Raw genomic sequence first — 22,031 nt, 5'->3', positions numbered from 1 at the left:
CTTTTTTAAATAAGAAAGAGTAGAAACTAGAAACTATATTAGAGAATAGTAGCTACATCCATAGACACGTACGTGACAACGACATTAGAAAACTCTCCAGCCATACGTTAACACAATCATATATTCTCACTAGTAGATTAGTAAACAACTTTAATTAGTAGTCCTATTAGCAAGTTGATGAACCAAAACCAATTCGCTGGTTTTTACACAATGAGTTCAACTCTTGACTCCTCCACAACAAAATTTAAGGTTGACCTATAAAATCTATTGGCAATCACTTGATCATCCTTGTCATGAATAAGGATTCAACAACCAAACAGTGTAAGTCTGGGAATGAGGACATTAAACCAAAGCGACTTAAGGGTGCAACATCAAGCGGTCCTGAATTAAAGACTGAATCCAAATAAACCAAACCATTAACAATCACAGCTAAAGAATATATATATATATATATATGGAGAGAGAGAGATAGTTTTGCATCAGTTCATGACATATATAGCTACATATATAAAATGAAGAAGAGCTCTATTCCGCTTATATATGGTCATCTCATAATTATGAGATGACCATATATATCCCATTCACATGAGATGTCAAATTGAAAAGAAAATTGAGTTTTTGAGAGATGGATTGAAATAATAATTTCTTGCAAATGATTATTCTTGGTTTGTGGGTCAAATAATTGTTATATATACTAGAAATCTAGTGTATTGCAAAAGTTTGTTAACATTGTTAGTAAATAAAGTTATTTTCTCGATATGGATTGAAATAATAATTTCTTGCAAATGATTATTCTTGGTTTGTGGGTCAAATAATTGTTATATATACTAGAAATCTAGTGTATTGCAAAAGTTTGTTAACATTGTTAGTAAATAAAGTTATTTTCTCGAAAATAAAATTCAAAAATGTTTAAGATGGTAAAAGATTGGATAAAGCCAAAGTTATCTCATCACAAGTGAATAAAACTAAAAATATATTACAAATTTTATACAAATGCTCAATTTAAATTTAATTTTTTATATAAAACTTATAAATCTTTCAATTAATTAATAATTAATATATGACTAATTTGATTTTATATAAAATATAGTATCTAATCAAAACATTTGATGTTGAAAAATTATAAAAAGAAATTGAATTAAGAGTTTCTGTGTAGTTTTAGACTTTTAGTATTTGTCAAAAAATATGAAAATTTTCATTCACCATTTTAAGCAAATAGAAAACGCAAACATGACTACATTATCAGTTTCATATAATCATCTAGAGGTCAGTCCCCTACTACAAATTCCTAATTCCATTCCTCCATATCGGTTAAGTTGGAGTAAATCACTGCTGAAGTAATTTTTTACTTTTTAGTTGATGGTGGACTGGATGAAGACATTATATATTATTATCATTCATTTTTGCCTTCTGTTTAGATTTCATTCATTATATATTTCTTATGTTTAGAGCAAAACACCACTGCAGTCATTTTCACCTTGCATCAAACCCATCTAAATTCTATTCCTCCCCTTCCATTCTATATTTAAGCAAGCTTCGAGCCAAAACAGCATGAGTCAATTTCACACTTGACACTACTAGACTACTAGACTATTACTTATAGCGGTCAAAATATAGTCATCTTTGGTTGATAGTGGACTGGACGAGGGTGTCAGATATATATTTTCTCCTTAGTTTTAACTTTTTTGCTGTTTATTTTCTACACGCCATATTACATAAGTGAACAAGCTGTTATATGCATCGGACCAAAGCACCTGAGTCATTCTTACATTAACATCGTATATATTGTCATCTTCTTGGTTGATATATATGGATAGGATGAGTCATCGGACCAAAGCACCTGAGTCATTATATATATATATATATATATAATAGCATTTCTACACTATAAAATACTGAGATTTTTGACAGAGAAGTGTATTTTTCCTAGTGGAGCTTTGGATTTCAACACTTTGTGTAAAGATTGTTCAAGTCACAAAACACTAGTTTTATTCACTTGTATCTTAGAGAAGGCAAGTTAGAGAAGCTCTGAACTAGTTTTATGTTTTGCCAATTGAGGGCTTGAATCTTCTTAAAAAGAACAAGTGTTGTGTTTTAGTCCAATTATATTGTATAATTTTTTCCAATTAAAAATATTTTCAAAATCATTATATATATATATATGTATATTTTAGTTTCTTTTGTATTATCTCCACTTTTCTTGTATTTGCGTCAACAATAATTTCACACACACACAAAAGGGCATGTACAATTTGAAGATTTTCTTTTTCCTCTACTCTAATTTTTTTCGTCTAAATATAAAATTAGATAATTATAATATTTATTAATTGATATTCATTAGATTGTATTTGTATATATGAAATCATATATATATATATATATATAATAACGAGTAAACTTGTGAGATCTTAAAAGTTTATTTGGCATGTATATTATGAGTTCAATCAAAAGTTAAACCACTTTGGTTTATTATATATTATGAATTATATATTCCTTTAATAATTAGTAAACTTGTGAGACCTTAAAAGTTTATCTGGCATGTATATTATGAGTTCAATCAAAAGTTAAACCACTTTTTTTTAGTATATATTATAAATTATATATTCCTTTCATAATTAATATTTTTCAAAAAATATATATAGGCAAGGTAAAGAGAATTTTTAGTATTTGTCTGTCTGAAATTTCCGTAGCCCATAATTTTTTGAATCTCCATATCATTAAAAATTTTAATTGTTGTCTTTCTGTTTATTAAAGGAAAAACTCTCAGCCATATTTAGGATTTGTTAATTCCAATCTATTAAATCTTACTAATATTAAAAAAAACTAGGATGGTTTAGTATTAAACTATTAATTCTTATTATAATTTAATTTTTTAAAATTAGTTACGTCCAAGTTGAAATTACCGATACATTCTTTAAAAATAAAAGGTGTTGATAATATAATAAAAAAAAATACAATATTGGATTCTTCTATTGACACTTCAAATCCAAAAGAGCATTTTAAAAGTTTCAACAAGAAGTTTTTGTATATAATTTATCAATCAATATTAAATGGGAAATTGCGAAGAAAAATTTCTGATACTTCTTTTTTTGATGAAAAAAATTTCTGATACTTGATAGTTTTTATTCTCAAAAATAATTTAGGCTATAGTTTAAGTTGAGATTTTTTTTTTTTTCTTTTTAAGCTTCCTTCTATACCTACTCAGTATCTAATTATAACAGATCAAATATAGCTAAGACGTATAACATTGTGTTCATAAATTTTTTATATTAAAATATATAACCTAATACATAATATGTATAAAAAAAATCTAAAATTCAAATTATACCTTTTAAGTTGGGTGAATTATTATTCTGGTCCCTTAAGTTTCACTGTGTCACTAATTCCTTAATTTTTATGTTTCTTGTCGAAGTTACTCTTCTTGTCTATGAATTATGTTAACTGTTAAAAAATATTTTTTAATTCTAAAAATTAATAAATTTTTATTCTCATAGTAAAAATATTTTTTAATGACAATTCACCAAACTTAAAAAATGTAAATTGTAATTTTGTTAAAATAAAACGAAATATATTTATTTTTAGTATTGAAAAATAATTTTTAATCGCTAAGGGATTTTGTAGATGGAAGGACTAATGTTGATAAGAAACATATACCTTAAAAAATAAAATAACAAAAATAAAATTTATAGAACAAGAATGAAAATTCATTAAATTTAAACAGTCAATGGTGTAATTTGCATCTTAACAAAACAAAATAATCCCCACATTTTAATTTGATCTCACAAACATAAATTTTTGGTTCCACCAATATAAGTGAACAACACGTTCAAAATTATGGTTGGCCACACCTCATATTTTATTCCCCTTAATTCTAAATTTCTAATATATATATATATATATATTACTAGTGGTGGAACCGGAATTTTAGTTCAAATGGAGCAAAATTAAAAGAAAATATAAAAGTCTAAAGAAAATCAATAAATATTTATAATAAATAAATAATTGTAAACAACTATAATTGTTATAATATTTTATTGTGTCCTTAAGATTACTTTTATTATTATTATTATTATTATTATATTGTGCATAATATTAATAGGGCCCGCATTGATTGAGTTGTTGTGGCTGGTTTGAAAGGGCAAAATATTGGGAAATCACATGTGACAGTGACTTTCAAGAAGTAAGAGTTGGTGCTTATTTCTTAGGTGCTAGTTTTTTTTTTTTTTGGCTTATTGATTAAAGTAGGATAGATTTTTGACTTTTTTTTATTATTTATTATTTTTTTAATATTTTTTCATATATCAGTGCTTCAGTTTGGTTGTTGTGAAAATGCTTTTTTGTTTTTTGTTTTTTTTTTCAAGTCAGGAGGGGCAAGACCTTTATTTATATATATATATATATATATCGGGCCACCAAAGCACACAGCAGCTCATATTGGTTGAAAGTGGATTGGACGACGTGTAATATATAGATTTGCTACTCTGGAACTTTTTTCTCTTTGGTTTTCGGTCCATAAGGCCAAAGCCATTACAGTAGTTTTCACACTAGTGTCATATTGGTTGATACGTGGATTGCATGAGGTGTAATTTACGTGTGATCGTCTGAACTTTTTCCATTTTGTTTACAAGCAGAAAAAATCTAAGACCACATAATTTTTCACAACTTTTTATTATAATTGTGATGTGGTAGAGTATGATTGGTAATAAAAAATTGTAAGTTCATGTATAAGTGATAGTTAACCATTCACAATCTGTCATGTTTGAGTTATGGTAAAAAAATTGTAAAATAATTTATGGTCTTAGAACTACTCTATTAAATAAATGAGCTAGTTGGTTGGAAGAATAATTATAGTAGCAAACTCATATTTTGCTTCAACTATCTCACTTGGAAAACTGTGATCAGTTGCCTTTTATATTCATTTTCACTTTCACGTGAATATACCATTTTTTCTTCATTATATACACTCGGTCGTATGGATAGATATTTCGAAAGTTGTGACTTAATTTATGGTATTACAATTTTTGCATTCAAAATAATTTGCATCATTTAGGGATGGTTTGGTATGTGATTCCAAACAAAAATTTTTAGTGTTTAAATTTTGAAAACTATGGTTAAAAAAAAAAAAAAAAAAAACACAACGCATTTGGTAATGATTTTTTTTAGGAGTATTTGAGTTACGCTACTCATTTTAAGGTGTTTAGAAAACTTTTTTTACTAATTTTCAGATTTCAAACAATGTTACTTAATGATACTTTTGTAAATATTTATAAAAACATGGGGCCTATTTGATTAGATAACACATAAAACTTCATTTTTCAGTCCCAATCAAGAGGGCCACTTGTCAACTTAAAAAAAAAAAAAAAAAAAAAAACACATACAAACTAAATACATAATTATTTTTTTTCCCCTTTCCCCGTTTAGTTTCAGTTCGTTGGCTCGTACCACGATTCTTGTTATAAAAACAACCATCATGCTCCACACATTCATCATCTCATTGTTCTTAAGTTCTTAACCATCCTATTCTAAGTTCTAAATATGCTTCGTGTAATCTTTATAGTCCTGTTCTACATGATGAGAATGCATGCACATGAGGCTAGCAGAATCTCCCATGTAGAAGAACACAAAGCAATGAACAAAAACCATACTCTAGGGTCACTGCAAGGTGTAGTCCCTCCATCAACAATCACACCAAAGGCCTTCACCTGTCAGAGCGTCCCTCCTTTGCCATGCCAACGGGCGCTGAGGGCTTATACCCCTCCATCTATGCCCAATCCAAAGACCTATATTCCTCATCCAAGAATCAAAAGAGGAAGGACCTTCGCAAGTCGGAGTGTAACTCCTTAGGCTTTTTTGTGCAAGAGTAACTATTAGGTACTCTTAGAGTACGGTGATATGATGTTCTTTCTTTTTATATTTATAGTAGATCTTGTTGATTAAATTCATTATAGGATCTATCATGAATATAAGAGGATAACTCTAAGAGCAACTAATAATTTTCCAAGCAACAAAAGTTTGTGCCTCATAATAGTTTATCCCTCTATCCCAAAATAATTGAAGGAGCTAGCTAGTTGAAAATGTCCTGGTACTATTGCTGGTTGGGCTTCTATTTGTAATTTTGCGTGGGATGCACCCTTCTCTCCTCTGTTCTTCCCTTGGTTCACTCTGAGGACTGGCCGAGATGTAATTCGGTGCAAGTAGCTTCTTTATAATATATATATATATATATTTTAAAGAATTTCATCATAATTTATAGACTTGGAGGATTAGATTAGTTGTTTCTTCTTAGTCATAATAATATGTTGATTTTATATAGACCTTTCAAAATTGGTATGGATAGAGAAATTTCAAACTTGTAACTTGTGAGAAAACATGCCAATCTATAGAGTACAGCCTGCCCGTAAAAATTAAAAATGATGACAAGTTGGGTCAAGTTGACTCTTTTTATTTTTTCCATTTCAAAAAAATGGAAAAACAAAAACCATTATCTTTGATTTTGGATTTGAAGGTTGTGGGAGAATATTTTTTTTAAGGAGATTTTTTTAATACATTAATCTTGTTTTTTTTTTGGTTGTTGAAATACATTAATCTTGTTGAATTATCCCTTTTATTGAATTGTTAATTTGTATCTTGGCTTGACTATCATTGAGTTTGTTTAGCTTTTGTCGTGACGGACATGCTACAGTATAGAGTATACTAGTCCTTGGCTGGTAACTTTCAATTGGTACTTGAATTGTATTCCAAATAAATGATGATATACTTGTGACTTATCAATGTTACCGTTTGCATAAGTTCTTTTCTACTTATTATAATCAACAAATACTGTATTAATTTGTAATTTCATTTACAATTCACATTGTCCATACTCCATACATATCACTCTCCGCGTGAAGATGTTTCGGTTGGAATTATTTTTTTGATCAAAGTACCACAAGTAAGGATATGATTCCGTAGGCTAAATTAATGCCAGGCCTTGAATGAGCTTAACATTTTATTTATTTATTTTATTTTTTTGAAAACCCAAAAAAAGTGGGTTAGAGATGTGGTCACTGTTCCACACTCTAAAACTTTCACATTGCATTATAGCGTGAAATTACCTAGACATTAATGGAGTTTATCACTGTTCAAATTTATAACTTTCAAGATCGCAAAAGTGATGGGTCACAATATATTTTTACCACTAAGCCACTATAACATGTGGTTAAAAATGAAGGACACTGAGTTTCAAACACTCTTTCTCTACATATAAGGACACTAACTTTATGGCGGAAGACGATTGGACAAAGTGAATTGGGTAATGATTTACAAAATTTAGGCTCATATCCTATATTGGTAGAGTGTGGAAGAACGCAATTTTAATCATCACCTCAGAATAACTTTTCTACTCAACATTCCACGTTTCTTTTGTCCAGCCTTAGATTCTTTCTTTGTTCTATCTATTAGGGATTCTCCACTGAGTCTCTCTTCCAGTACAATATAACCTAAAGGACAAAACTTAAGTATAATATTTTAGGTGCTGTTTTTTAGATTCCTCCCTTAAGATTTAACTATGTGACTACTTAACTAAAAAATACACTTCCATCCCATGAGAAAAAGTCCACATGACAGAACTTTAAAAAATGAATCTAAGAAATAATACCTAAGTACTGTATTTAAGTCTTATCATAACCTAAATTGCAAAAGGCCAAAGAGGATCATAATTTGGCATTCAATTATATTGGTGAAATATTTTTTCATTTTGATGGCAAGGCATCTCTTTCCTTGTGATGCAAGTAAATTTAAGGGGTCTCTTTTCCCTAAACAAAATACAAATATAAATATAGCTGAGGGTTTGGCCATATCCTTCATAATGAGGCACAACTTTTTCCTTCTAGATTTAGCCTGCGTTTGGATAGCAATTTTTCTTACTCAAAGTTAAGTTGCGTTTTTTGTTTTTTTTTTTTTTTTTTTGCCGCACTGGTTAACTTTGGGGGACAAAATTTACTGTGCATGAACAGCGATTGTACTGTTCACGCACTATTCATGCACTGTTTATGTTTTAAAAAATATTAAAAGTGGGTCTCACGATACTATTCACATATTTAAAAATTATTTTGCTACAGTGTTTTCAGCAACAATCTGTTTTTAGCAACTTTCAGCAACAATAAGTGTTATCCAAACAGACACTTATTCTCAATTGAATAGTCCAATTCCTAGATGCTATGTTAGTGATTATTATGTTGTTTAACATTTCCGTGCATAGAAAAGTACAAATGGTGGGCATATTTCAAAGGGGTCTTTGTGTTCCACTTATTGTAGCTTACCATGTCTTCTTAGAAAAAATAAAATAATAACAAATATTTAGTATATGGAAAAAAATTAACATGTGGCAAACATATAATAACCAAAATTTAATATGTGTAAACAAAAAAATTAATATGTGTCATACTTGTCTCTTTTTCTTTCTTTATAAAATAATCAAAGTTTTAAAAAAACATATAGCAAATATGTGACAAACTACAGTTGGTAAGGTATAATCTAGAAGGTATATGGTGTTCTGCTTCATGCATCATCACACTCAGTGTGTGTGATTTTTATATCTTGTACCCGGCATATATGCCGGGTACAGGGTATAGCTCCATTGTGTGGGTCTCATAACTGAGTGTGGCCCACATACTGCACGTGAGTGTGATGTTGTATGAAGCCGAAACATATACTATGATAATATACTTTTACGGATATAAACTATAAAGCGAAATAACAATTGCATGACATAGGATTTTATTCCTTTCACTGTGTGGTATTCCCATGTTTCCCAAATAGTGGACATTTTTCCATTAACACTTATAAATACTTCTTCTTTTTTTCCCCGTCTCTTATTACTATTATTATTTTTGGGTTAAAGGAATCTTAATAGAGTAGTTGATATTCTATTTTATAGTTCAATTTTTTGTCTTTTGATACCATTTAAACACTTTGAGAAAAAAGAAAAGAAAAGAAAAGAGAAAGATACCATATAACCATAAGTATACCATTTTTTTGTTTTTAATGTTTACATTAGTGAGAAAGACATTTTTCTATTCTACTTTTATGTTCTACCAATCATAGTTTATTATGACCATTAATTTTTTCTTATAAAATAACCAAAGTTTCAACTTTATAATAATAATAATAATAAAATAAAAAAAGATATGTGACATATTGCAGCCGGTAGAATTTAAACTACAGAGTGGAACACTACCCACAACACAAAGGACTTTTATTCCTTTCTTTGCATGCATGCCCATGTTAGTCAAATATTGGACACTTTCAACAGTCTCATAAATATAATATAGTTGCTATTCCATTTGTTAGGTCGTCTTTTTGCCTTTTGATACCATTTAATAACCAGAGTTTACAAACTTTAATGTGGACATGGATAAGAAAGGTGTCTTCCTTTGTATGGTATGGGTATGTCTCTACCTCATAGAATAGTCGATATTCCAATTTTCAGTTCTTTTAGAGCATAAAACTTATTCGTTAGAAAGGTGTCTTTCATTGTTTGGCCATGTTTCTACTTTTAACCGTCTATTTTGCTTTTAGAAAAAGAATGGGATCTAACCAATATATTATTTTCATGCAGTAATAAGTTTCTCTCCACTTTTTAAAATAGTTCTAACGCATTGAATATTTGAATTACTTTGTTATAAGTAACATTGAATTATTAGCCAACTCGTTTAAATATTTTGATGATGTTTGTTCGTTTGCTACTGTTGTCTGTTTCCACTAATTAGCATTTCATAAAGATAATTGATATCTCCATAACATTTTTACAACATTTTTACAACAAATCATAAGCGGTAGGTTGTTACTAGTTGTTATTATTAGGGCAAAAAAGTAATTTTAGGGTTAGGTTCAAATTTAAACCAATAACAACTAACCACCTATGATTTGTTATGAAAATGTTATAAAAATGTTATGGACGTAGCGTCTCTTTTTCATAAATGCTTGGTTGCTCTTGTTAGAAAATGCTCAGTACTCAGGAGATTGTGCTTTACTGCACAAAATATTAGACAAAACATGGAATGGCATAAGCAGAACCTCCAGTCCCAGCTTGGGATTTGTATGGACCTTTATTGCTATCGCTTACTGGATATTAAAAAAAAATAATAATAAAAAATAAAAATAAAAAACATAATGCGGTTCAAATGGACAAATTTTTAGTTTCAAGGATGGAAATGGATACCTTTGTAGTAAAACTTTAGTTTCTTAATTACCAGATTCTTCTAATGCCTGTGGTAAAATTTCCTCTTTATAATGCTAAGAGCCTAAGATATTCTCAATCAAATTGCTCTAAACTCATTTCAGTCAACTTCAATCCATTAGGACTATTTTGTCCAATTCATTCTCATTCAGTCCATTTCAATCTTATTCAGTTCACTTCGGTCCACTTCAGTCATTTTGATCTAATTTAGTCCACTTTTGTGCAGTTACTAAAAAATGAGAAACAATGAATTTGTTTGAGAGTACCTATTTTAAATATGAATTTACTAATATATATATATATATATAAAACTCAAACTTGCTCCAAATTCTATCAATTTAATCTTAAAGTTTTTTCAAACCCATCTTTCTTCTTCTTCTTCTTCTTCTTCTTCTTCTTTTTTTTTGCTTAAAAATTAGTCAACTTGACATTAATTTTTGTTAATAATTGTTGCGCTATAAAACACTATTAGATCACATTCCTTCTTCTTCTTCTTCTTCTTCTTTTTTTGCTTAAAAATTAGTCAACTTGACATTAATTTTTGTTAATAATTGTTGCGCTATAAAACACTATTAGATCACATTCAAACCTAGAGCCACTATATTTAGACTCGAGGCCTAACATATATTAAGTAATATTAATTTGGAGAAAATTTAGTTATAAAATTAGTTGTAACTTAAGGCTACAACCTTCAATATCATTCACATTACTACATATTTTGAAAATCTAATTGTTAATTGCATATTCTTTATGTTCTTAATATACATATCAAATTTTGCGTTAATTGGATATTATCTACTATATGATTTATAAGCTTACATTTTATGCATAATTTTAAAGTACAAAAACTTGCAATTTAAACAATTTAATGATGACATAGTTATTGATCTTTAATTTTATAAAAAATTTGCGAGCATGGAGGATTTAAGAAGAAAATGTAATCTAACGGTAGATTTTTCAAAATTCACCTCCAATAAAAAAATATTAAGTAAGGTTGTAGTTTTAAGCTATAACCAATTTTGTAACTAAATTTTGTCCTATTAATTTATAAATATTTGCTAAACATTTTTTGTGTTGTAACAACTGTTGTGATCATATTTTCATATAGTGATGTGATTTTAATATTCAAATATGGATAAAATAATTCCAAGAACTTTACTACAATCTATAAAGACTATGCTTTGTTCTAAGCAATTAACCAAATAGGTGGTATGCACATTGAAAAACATATTCAAATACTCTCTCTCTCTCTCTCTCTCTCTCTCTCTCTCTCTCTATATATATATATATATATGTATTATAACAACTAAATGTTAAACTCTAAACAAACCAAAATGATAAAAAGAGAGAACATGATCATGAATGTATTTTAGCGTGATCGAAATTGTATTTTGGTAATTTGTAATTGAGGAAAATAACCATTAGTAAAACACAAATGTAGAAACAATAAATAAAATAAAATAAAATAAAATAAATAGAAGAAAAATTGAGAGTATTGTAAGCATATTGAAATACATAGCAAACTTCGATAAGAGTGGTGTGTTGGATCTTGGAAAACACATCTCAATCTTATGAAAGCAAATACACATTTTCAGGACAAAATGGGCTTCTGTCATTTTCAGTCAATTTATATAGGAAAATGCCCCTCTTTTAAAACTCGATTTTTGATAAATCAAGTTAGGCTCTATAGTTGCATTTTTAAGGAGCCTATAGTGATGTTTTAAGGACCTATAGTAACGTTTTTTAACTCGACTTCATTGAAATCGAGTTATAGGCAATGAAATCGACCTATAATGGCCTTTTTTTTTTTTTTTTACCTATAACTTGATTTCTTTGAAGTTGAGTTAAAAAAACCTCACTATAGTTCTTTAAAACGCTATTATAAGGCTTCAATTTTTTTTTTTTCTAACTCGATTTATCAAAAATCAAGTTTTAAAAAAAGAATATTTCCCTATTTAGTTTGGGAAATGGGACATTTCCCTATATAATTTGCCTGAAAAGGGCAGAAGCCTATTTTGTCCCACATTTTCATTATGGTTGTCTTTTCTACTAAGGCAATTGGGTAATGATTTGCAAAACTCAAAAGAACTCTACGCAATTTTAATCACCAACTCAAAAGAACTTTTCTACTCAACATTCCTCTCTTCTTTTGGTCAACCTTCTATTATATCTTTGTTCTATCTATCTTTTTACTAGCGATTTTCGTTTAATTTCTCTTCAGTGCGATATAACCTAAAATAATGCAGAAATCCGAGGATCATAACTTGCATTCAATTATATTGGTGGGATCTTTTTCATTTTGATGGCAATTGGCAAAGCATCTCTTTCCTTGTGATGCAAGTAAATTTAACGAGTCTCTTTTCACTAACAAAATACAAAAATAGATATAGCTGAGGGTTTGGCCTTATCCTTCAAAACAAGGCAGAACTTTTCCACCCCTAGATTTATTCTTTATTGACCAATACAAGATGCTATGTTGGTGATTATTAGGTCATTTGTCATTTCCGTGCATACAGCATAGAAAAGTACAAATAGTGGGCATATTTCAATAGACTCGATATTTTATTTTATAGTTCCCTTCTTCTTCTTCTTCTTCTTCTTCTTCCTTCTTTTTTTTTTTTTTTTTTTCCTTGTGTGTGTGTGTGTCTAATACCACTTAACCACAAGTATAGAAAACTCAATAATGTTGACATAGGTAAGAAATGCATTTTGTGTTCCATTAATTGCAACTTAACACATGTCAAGTATATATATATATGTGTGTGTGTGTGTGTGTCAAATATGTGACAAATTAAAATTGGTGGGGTAATATAGATGGGAATATATATGGTGTTTCCATTCCATACAACATCACACTCCAGTATGAAGTGGAAATATGGCGTCCTTATATTCTAGTGATTTTTTTTTTTTGGTTTCCCACAGTGTTTTCTCAAAACTTTCAACCAGATACTAATCACTATTCGTGACGGGTGTGCCCATAGCGGGATAAATCGTTGGCCAATTGAGTTTTTTCAAAGTGCTGATGCCTGAACTTGAACTAGAGAGCTCCTAATTAAACCCAAGACAGCCACTTTGAGACTGAGTGTCCACCCACTCAGCCAACCCCACTGAGTTTATATTCTAATGATTGCAGCTTAACACATGTCGAATATATATATCAAATATGTGACAAAATAAAGCTTGTATGGTATAAGTGAGAAGATATATGGTGTTTCCACTCCACACAGCATCACACTCTTGTATGAAGTGGAAACATAATATTCTTACACGGGTATAACTTATAAAGTGAAAAAACAATTGTATGACATAAGATTTTTATTCCATTCTTCGAGTGGTACGTCCATGTATTTCCAAATAGTAGACATTTTTCCATTCAATCTTATAAAATACTTCCTCTTTTTATTTTCTTAATTTCTCTCTTTTCTTTTCTTCTCTTTGGTTAAAGGACGCTTCTAGAATAGTTGCTATTCATTTAATAGTTCAATTTTTTGGCTTTTGATACCATTTAACCACTTTGAATAAAAAAAAAAAAAATTTAAAAAAACTATACTACTATTTAACCACTTGTACTAAAACTTCAATGTTTATATTGATAAAAAAAGACAATTTTCTGTTCAATTTTATGTTCTACCAATCACAACATACTTTATTCATTAATTTTTTCTCATAATATAACTATAGTTTAACGTGGATAATAAAAATAAAAATAAGATATATGGCATATAGCAGTCTGTATGATATAAACTATATAAAGTGGAACACTACCAACAAGACAAAGGAATTTTACTCTTTTCTTGTATGGTATGCTCGAGTTAGCCAAATAGTGGACATTTTTCAACTGAGTCTTAAATAGAATATTTGAAATGTTAACATTTGTTCAAAAAAAAGAAAGGTGTTTTTTTTTTTTTTTTTTATGGTATGGCCATGTTTCCCAAGTAGTGACATTTTCAACCGTCTTTTATAGAATAGTCGATAGTCCACTTTTTAGTTCATAAAGTATAAAGAACTTAAAACTTTCACATTGAAGAAACGTGTGTTTCCCCCCTCAAAAAAGAAGAAGAAGAAAGGTGTCTTTGTTTGTTTGTTATGGCTATGTTTCCACTTTAATCCGCCCTTTCTGCTTTCTGAAAAGAAAAGAGAACTAACCAGTATATTATTTTCATGGCGAAAATGCACTTTTGGTCCCTATATTTTAGGCCTATTCCCAATTTGGTCCCTAAATTGATTTAAATCCTAAGTCAGTCCCTGATTTTTAAAAATCGTTTTTAAAATAGTCCCTACCGTCAACCCAGTAACAGAAAATGCTGAGGTGGCAAACGGAATATACTGTTTGCTGAGGTGACTAATAAAATAATAATAAAATATTTTATTTGATATTTTTTAAATGCTCTATCAGCATTTTTTAAATTAAAAAAAGCCATATCAGTTTAATTAAAAAAATAAAAATAATTTATATTTTTCAATTTCAATTTAATTCAAACTAAATTAAAAAAAATAAAAATAAAAAAAAAATAAAAAAACTTTGAAATCTAATTTTTTGTTGTTTTGGAGGTAAGAACACAAGAACTTGTTCTTCGTGTTCTTCCCAAATCCAAAAACAATCAAACCTAGAACATGAGCACAATCAAACCCATAACAATGCAAAATTTCATATAAAATCCCTATCCTCCACCGAAACCTCTGGAACATGAAAAAATCATCAAACCCAAACCCACGTGAGAAAACCAACCCAGAAAAATCACCAAACCTCCAACCCAGAAAAATGTCAAACCCAAAAACCTCCAACCCAAACATGAACTTCATTCTTCATGTTCTTCTCCAAATCAAGACAACCCAATTGACTAACCCACTCAAAATCAATCTCAGCACAAAAAATTCCAACACAATCAACATTGAAACCTCTAGGAAATCAAACCCATAAATCTAGAAAAATATACAAATCCGCATTAAAAAAAAAAAACCAACCCAGAACAGTTTGGGCAAAATCTCAGAACACAAACAAACTTAAAACACATACAAACCCAGAACAAGGCAAAAAAAAAAAAAAAGCATAAACAAACCCAGAATTCGCCATCAACAACAACACCTCGCCGATCAACAACACCAAATCCGCCATCAACAACACCAAATCCGAAAGAGGAAAAAACCGATTCTGATCAACCCACTAACTCAGACGGAGAGAATCGACGGACTTAGACTCAATCGGCATCTCCTTCGTCGCCGCTGGACCCAAGCCCTATACCCATACAACCCGCCGCCTCACCGATGAACCAGAATCGTTAACTTCCGCCACATTCGCCGCTCTGTCAGGGAGACCTGCCTCCATCTTGAAAGATAGTGCATCGGTGAAGGCAGAGAAGATTTTACCTCGATCCGGCGCTACCTTGCTCACTGGTGACTCGGAATCACCACTTGCTGGTAGTCCACTACCCCTCTTAGTGGTAGAGAGTGTAGGGTGAAGAGAGAGAGAGGGAGTTTGAGATGAGTGGTAGAGAGCGTAGAAAATTTTTTTAAGCTAATGAGGTTAACCAAAAACAAAAAAAAAAAAAAAAAAAAAAAAAAAAAAAAAAAAAAAAAATTAAAACGATTATGAATTTTTATTTTTTAAGAAATGATTTTAGTTTGAATTAGATTTAAGGTTTTTTCTTTTAAATTTAATTTACAATTTTTTAAAAAAAATTTTCTTAAGGCTGGCATTTTTTATTAATTTAAATGCTGACGTGGAATTTAAAAAGTATCAAATAAAATATTTTATTATTATTTTATTAACCACGTCAGCAAACAGTACATTCCGTTTGCCACCTCAGCATTTTCTGTCATTGGGTTGACGGTAAGGACTATTTTAAAAATGATTTTTAAAAATCAGGGACTGACTTAGGACTTAAATCAATTTAGGGACCAAATTGAGAATAGGCCTAAAATGTAGGGACCAAAAGTGCATTTTCGCCTATTTTCATTAACCAGTAGATAATTTTCATAAAGTTATAAGTTTCTCTCCACTTTTTAAAATAATCATAAGGAGATCATTTAATTCTAACACATTGAATTGCTTTACAACGTAAAATTGAAAAATTGGCCAACTTGCTTAAATATTTTGATGATGTTGGTTCGTTTGCTACTGTTGTCTGTTTCCACCAATAAGAATTTCATAAATACTTGGTTGCTCTTGTTAGAAATGGTCAGGACTCAGGAGATTGTGCTTCACTGCACAAAATATTTGAGCAAAACATGGCAAGGCATAAGCAGAACCTCCACTCATTCAGCAAAAAAAAAGCAGAACCTCCACTCCCAGCTTGGGATTTGTATGGATCGTTATTGGTGTCACTTTCTGGATATTTAAAAATAAATAAATAAAAAAATAAAAATCCTTAATGCGGTTCAAATGGACAAATTTTTAGTTGCAAGGATGGAAATGGATTCCTTTGTGTCTACCATGGTTTCCTTTGTAGTAAAACATTGGCTTCTTACCAGATTCTTCTAATGCCTGTGCGGTAAAAATTACTCCTCATAAAGCTAAAAGCCTAAGACATTCTCCATCAAATTGCTCTCAACTCTATATACTTACAGAACAAGATGAGGCTTCAAAATATGCTTCTCATAATCAGAGCAGTGTTTCTTCTCACGAGCATACATGCATATGCACATGAGGCTAGCAGAATCTTCCATGGAGAAGAGCAAAATATAGTAAATAAACACCATTTATTTGAGTCACTGCAAGGTCAAGTCACTCCATCATCTGTCCGTCAAAAGACCTTAGCCAGCCACAGTGTCTCTCCTTTGAGACACCAAGTCCCTCCCTCTGCGCCCAATCCGGGCACTTATATCCCTTCTCCAAGATTCAGTCAAAGGGCCTTTGTGAGCCACAACACTGCTCCATTGCTAGGCTCACATCAGAAGAGACCTCCACCTCCCCCAATGCTCAATGGGGGCACTTCCAGCCCCTAGCTTGCTAGGAGCCCTGCTTCAACAATCAGCTAAAGGGGTTTCAAGAATCACAACAATAAGCAACAGCAAATGAATTTTTCCTGGTAATGAATAAGCAGTAGCAATGACATATGACTATAAACCAGGTACAAAAGGAAAGGAAGCACAATTGGAAACTTATGTCAAAGTAAATGCCATTGTAGGTGCTGTTTTTATATCACTATTAGTATAACAAATTCTCTTCTTTCTGACCTTTTGGAGTAAATCTTAATCTGTTTAAATTTCTACAGAATATTGATCAAAGTAGATTCAATGGTCAATCTCTCTCTCTTAAAGAATCACCCTCAAGAAATTCCACTTTCACATACTTGTCAAAAGAAGCATTAAACATCTTGACATCAAGCTGAAAATCATCAAATGATTGTTTTCTTTGGTGACATATAGTCCATATTGATGCATTCAACATAATTCATATGGTCCACTTAAAATAACAGCCGTGTTGTATGATTCACCCTCTGCATCAGGCCTTTGTCGTTGCAATTTGTCTCCTTTGCTATGCCAACTGCTGAGGGCTTATAATACCTCACCTAGCCCACTTCAACAATCAGCTAAACAGGCTTCACTGACTAAAACTTAAAAGAATCAGCAATAGCAAATGAAACTATCCAAGCAATGAATAAGCACTAGTAGATGACAAATGACTATAGAACAGGTAACCCCAAAAAAATGTAGGCTGCTCAATCTTGTTAGACAATATAGTGCCTCAAGAGCTCAATTAGAAGATTTTAATTGGAAACATAGGTCAAAGAAAATGGCATTGTAGTTGCTGGCTTGCTGCTTTTATACTAGTATTAGTAGATTAAATGTTCTTTCTCTGAACTTTTAGAGCATATCTTAATCTGTTTAAATTTTTCTACAGCATAATAACAGATTCAGGAAAACATCTCAGTGGTTGCTGGAGCCAACAAAGCTCAAGTGTAATCATATGCTCAGAAAAGAAGCTCAAAAACCAAGCTAAATGAAAGCTTCAAACCATCCTTTTATGCATCCAACCTGCATCAATATATCATTCTTTCTTTTTCTTTTTTATCTGAGGAAAAATTATAAAGCATAAAAGAAGTAGAAAGTTGAAAATGGAGAGAGGGATTGCAGTTTTGGATTGATGAAGGCTGAGAAGTTTTGTAGCTTCTGAGCTTGTGACAACTCTGGAAATTGTATAAGGTAATTTATTTATTAATTCCAGTGAATTTCAATGTTTCAGCCCATTGGAGGATACCCAAAAAGACTAAATAAATGAAAGAGTACAATCTGCAATATTAAAAACTAGAAGCAGAGAGCTAAAACAAAAAGGATCTCTACTTTAGAGTAAGTAGAAATGTCAGCTAATAATGACCATTTAATAGATCAACAGCTGATAGCAAAGTTCAGTACTACGCCAAGTTTAGGAGTAAATTAATCAGTACAATCTAATACAAATGCATATGGCCAAGGACCATGGCTGCGCATACTCTTTTTCAGGTCAATGGAAGAAACATGAGATGACTAGGAATAGATACAAAGTACATTCTTAGAATTAATGGGTGGGATCATTTCCTTCAGATTGCAAAACATCTCTTCCCTTTTGATGTGACTAAAAGATTAAGGAGTTCAAGTTCAACACATACTCTAGTTAGACTGGTGAGATCACTCTTGATACAATCATAAATAGATAATGTATAGGACTGCGATTTTTGGAAAGCATGGATCACTTTTGATAATAATTGATTACTATATATTATGAGTCCTGTTAATGGATGTCCATAAGAGTTAGGAAAATTGTTAACAAAGCATTTTAGGAAAGTTTTTCACTACTTTTATTAGAAATATTAAAAGTCGCAAAAGCAATTAATTGCTTTTTTTTTCCATAAAATTTTTTCTTAAAATAGTTCCTAAACTAATGCTATTAGGAAATCTGTCAACATTTCCCTATATTATATTATCCATCTATAATCACCTTTCCTTTCCCAAATGTTTTTATTTATTTATTTATTTTGAATACTTAATAAAGAACAGAGGGAGCCAACTACATCTATCTGCTTATTCAAAACGCAAAACAGGGGAAGAGACTTAAGCTATCATTTTGAACACTTAAAAATCCTATCATTGAAACATGGGTTCTATATAAATCAAAATAAACAAGACCCATCAAAATAAATTTGTATAAAAAAGAGCAGATTACATGCAATCAAGACTTTAGTCAACTCCATCAAAAAAAAAAAAAAAAGACTCTGATCAACTTCCACAACAAGACCCAAATAATGCATATACCTGGAGGATTTCGAATCAAAGCAGAGAGGGCAGAGTGTTATTAGTATTACCTTGGCTCATTGGAAGCGCTCTGCGAGAGAAAGAGAAACGGATTTCAAGATATGCGGGTTCCAAAGCTAATATGAAAGCCACGGCATGAAAGAGAAAGAGACAACTGGGTTTTCTTTGAAAATTTAGGAAGTTTGAGATTGGTCCTGAAGCTATTTAAAATTATGAATTAGGCCCAATTGGAATCCCCAAATTGGGTTGTGAATGAACAAGGTTAGGGCTCGGCTTTAAGGGAAAAGGACGCGTTAATATTTGTTTGTTGTCCCGTTAACAACGAGTGCGGTATTTGGTAATGACTATTTCTTAAAAAAAATTTGATAAAACTTCGAGTCTTTTGGCTAAATATTGTCAAAATTAAAACTTATTTGTGTTATAGATACTGTTTGAAGTTATTTGTAGAAATGAGAAGAGAGATTGAATTTCAGCAACAGTGTTGCCAAAATTCAACAAAAGTAGGAGAGAGAATCAGGAAAAGGAGGAAGAGAAAATTCAAACAATAACTTTGAATTTCGGCAACAGTGTTGCCGAAATTCATCTGCCCATTTTTCCAGTACTGCCCGTAAGTGTGAGTGTGAGAAGTGATGGGTGCCCAGAAAAAAAAAAAAAAAAAAAGTAATTTCGGCAATGGTATTACCAAAAATGGTAGGAAAAAAAAGGGTGAATGCCAAAATTTAAAGAAAAATATAATGTGCTATGTACACAATATTTTTACAATATTTTCATTGGCTATCACAATTTAAATTTGACATTGAGATTACTATTTTAATTTAATAATAACAACAAGTAACAACTTGATACTTAGAATTTGTTGTAAAAATATTGTAAAAATTGTGTGCACCTATTATTCTTAAAAAAAAAAGTGTAATGAATTTGCCAAAAATTTTGTGGCAATTGTGGCTTGCCGAAAATGGGAGGAAAAAAAAGTTTTAATGGTTTGTGGCAATTTTTTTGGCAATTGTGACAATGTCATTGCTAGGAAAAAAAAATAAAAACTTTTTTTTTCCAAATGGTATTGCCGAAATTCGGAAATGTCATTGCCGCAATTAGTTAAAAAAAAAAAAAAGATCCCAACCAATTTCGGCAATGGCATTGCCACAATTGGGGCAATTATTTTTTTTTCAATTGTGGTAATGGCATTGCCGAAATCGTGGAAAAATAACCCACAATTTTGGTAATGCCATTGCAACAATTGAAAAAAAAATAAAAATAATTTTTTTTCCAAACGGTATTACAATTGGGGGAATTTTTTTTTTTTTTCAATTGTGGCAATGGCATTGCCACAATTGTGGAATTCTTCCCCACATAAAAACTTATTTTTTCCAAATGGTATGGCCAAAATTCGGCAATACCATTGCCACAATTAGTAAAAAAAAAAAAAAAAAAATCCCAATTATGGCAATGGCATTGCCGAAATTGTGGAGAAAATTTTTCCCCACAATTTTGGCAATGGCATTGCCACAATTGGGGGAAATTTTTTTTTTTTTTTTTTCAATTGTGGCAATGGCATTGCTGAAATCGTATTTTTCCCACAATTTGGGCAATGCCATTGCCACAATTGGAAAAAATAAAAATAAAAAGGAAAACCTTTTTTTTTTAATTGTGACAATGGCATTGCCAAATTGTGGAATTTTTCCCACATAAAAACTTTTTCTTTCTAAATGGTATTGCTGAAATTCGGCAATGCCATTGCAACAATTAGTTTTAAAAAAAAAATTCCCAATTGTGGCAATGGTATTGCTGAAATTGGAGAATTTGGGGAATTTTGGCAATGTCATTGCCAGAATTGGTGGAATTTTTTTTTTCAATTGTGGCAATGGATTGCCGAATTGAGGGGAAAAATTGGCAATTTTTTCCCACAAAATTTCGGCAATGATTGCCACAATTGGGAATTTTTTTTTTTTTTTCAATTGTGGCAATGTTGGGAAATGTGGGAAAAATTTCATTACAAAGTTAAAAAAATAAATAAATAAACTTTTTTTTTTCAATTGTGGCAATTATGGTATGTGCTAAAATTGTTGGGTAAAAATTTTGGGTAAGTTTGCGTCAATAGCAACTTGGAGTTAATTTCGGACAAATTTTGTAATTTCAAAAACCAACTAAACATAAAAAGTGTAGATATTTAAGTCACTGTTTCATCCCATCTGGCCTTTAGTCAATGGATTTTTGAAGAGAGAGATACGTCTAAAATTCTGAGTAGTGCTCAAATTTGATTTTTCCTCTTTAGATTATGGCCCTTTGATTCCTTTCCTTATTGGAAACTTTCAAACATGGTAAATGACCCAAGCACTCCATAAAACGTATACATTTTAAGGTGTCATCGAAACCCTAAACTATAATACACAATATATATATATATATATATATAGACACACACAGACACAAATAAATAAACATACACCCCAATCCAACTTGAAGTGATAGAAAACATTGTAACATATGGAATTAGTACATGTTCTTTCAAATAATACAAATTATAATATGGTCCAACTCCTAAAAAAAAAAGGTCAACCAATCCACTGAAGTAGATTGAATA

The 22,031-nt window shown here is 30.6% G+C and overlaps 1 non-coding gene across 1 annotated transcript; it reads right to left on the bottom strand.

The window, feature by feature from the left end:
* Positions 1 to 17,297: 17,297 nt before the first annotated feature.
* On the bottom strand, positions 17,298 to 19,957 carry LOC111995149 (uncharacterized). The gene is made up of 2 exons (XR_010623499.1): positions 19,501 to 19,957; positions 17,298 to 17,769 (listed from the first exon to the last, which is right to left on the bottom strand). It is a non-coding gene; the product is annotated as an uncharacterized LOC111995149 (transcript).
* Between the last annotated feature and the right edge of the window lie 2,074 nt (positions 19,958 to 22,031).

This window comes from Quercus suber, unplaced genomic scaffold (assembly GCF_002906115.3).
Source record: "Quercus suber isolate HL8 unplaced genomic scaffold, Cork oak 2.0 scaffold_338, whole genome shotgun sequence".
Classification (NCBI taxonomy): Eukaryota; Viridiplantae; Streptophyta; class Magnoliopsida; order Fagales; family Fagaceae; genus Quercus; species Quercus suber.
This window is presented reverse-complemented; position numbering and strand designations above follow the sequence as displayed.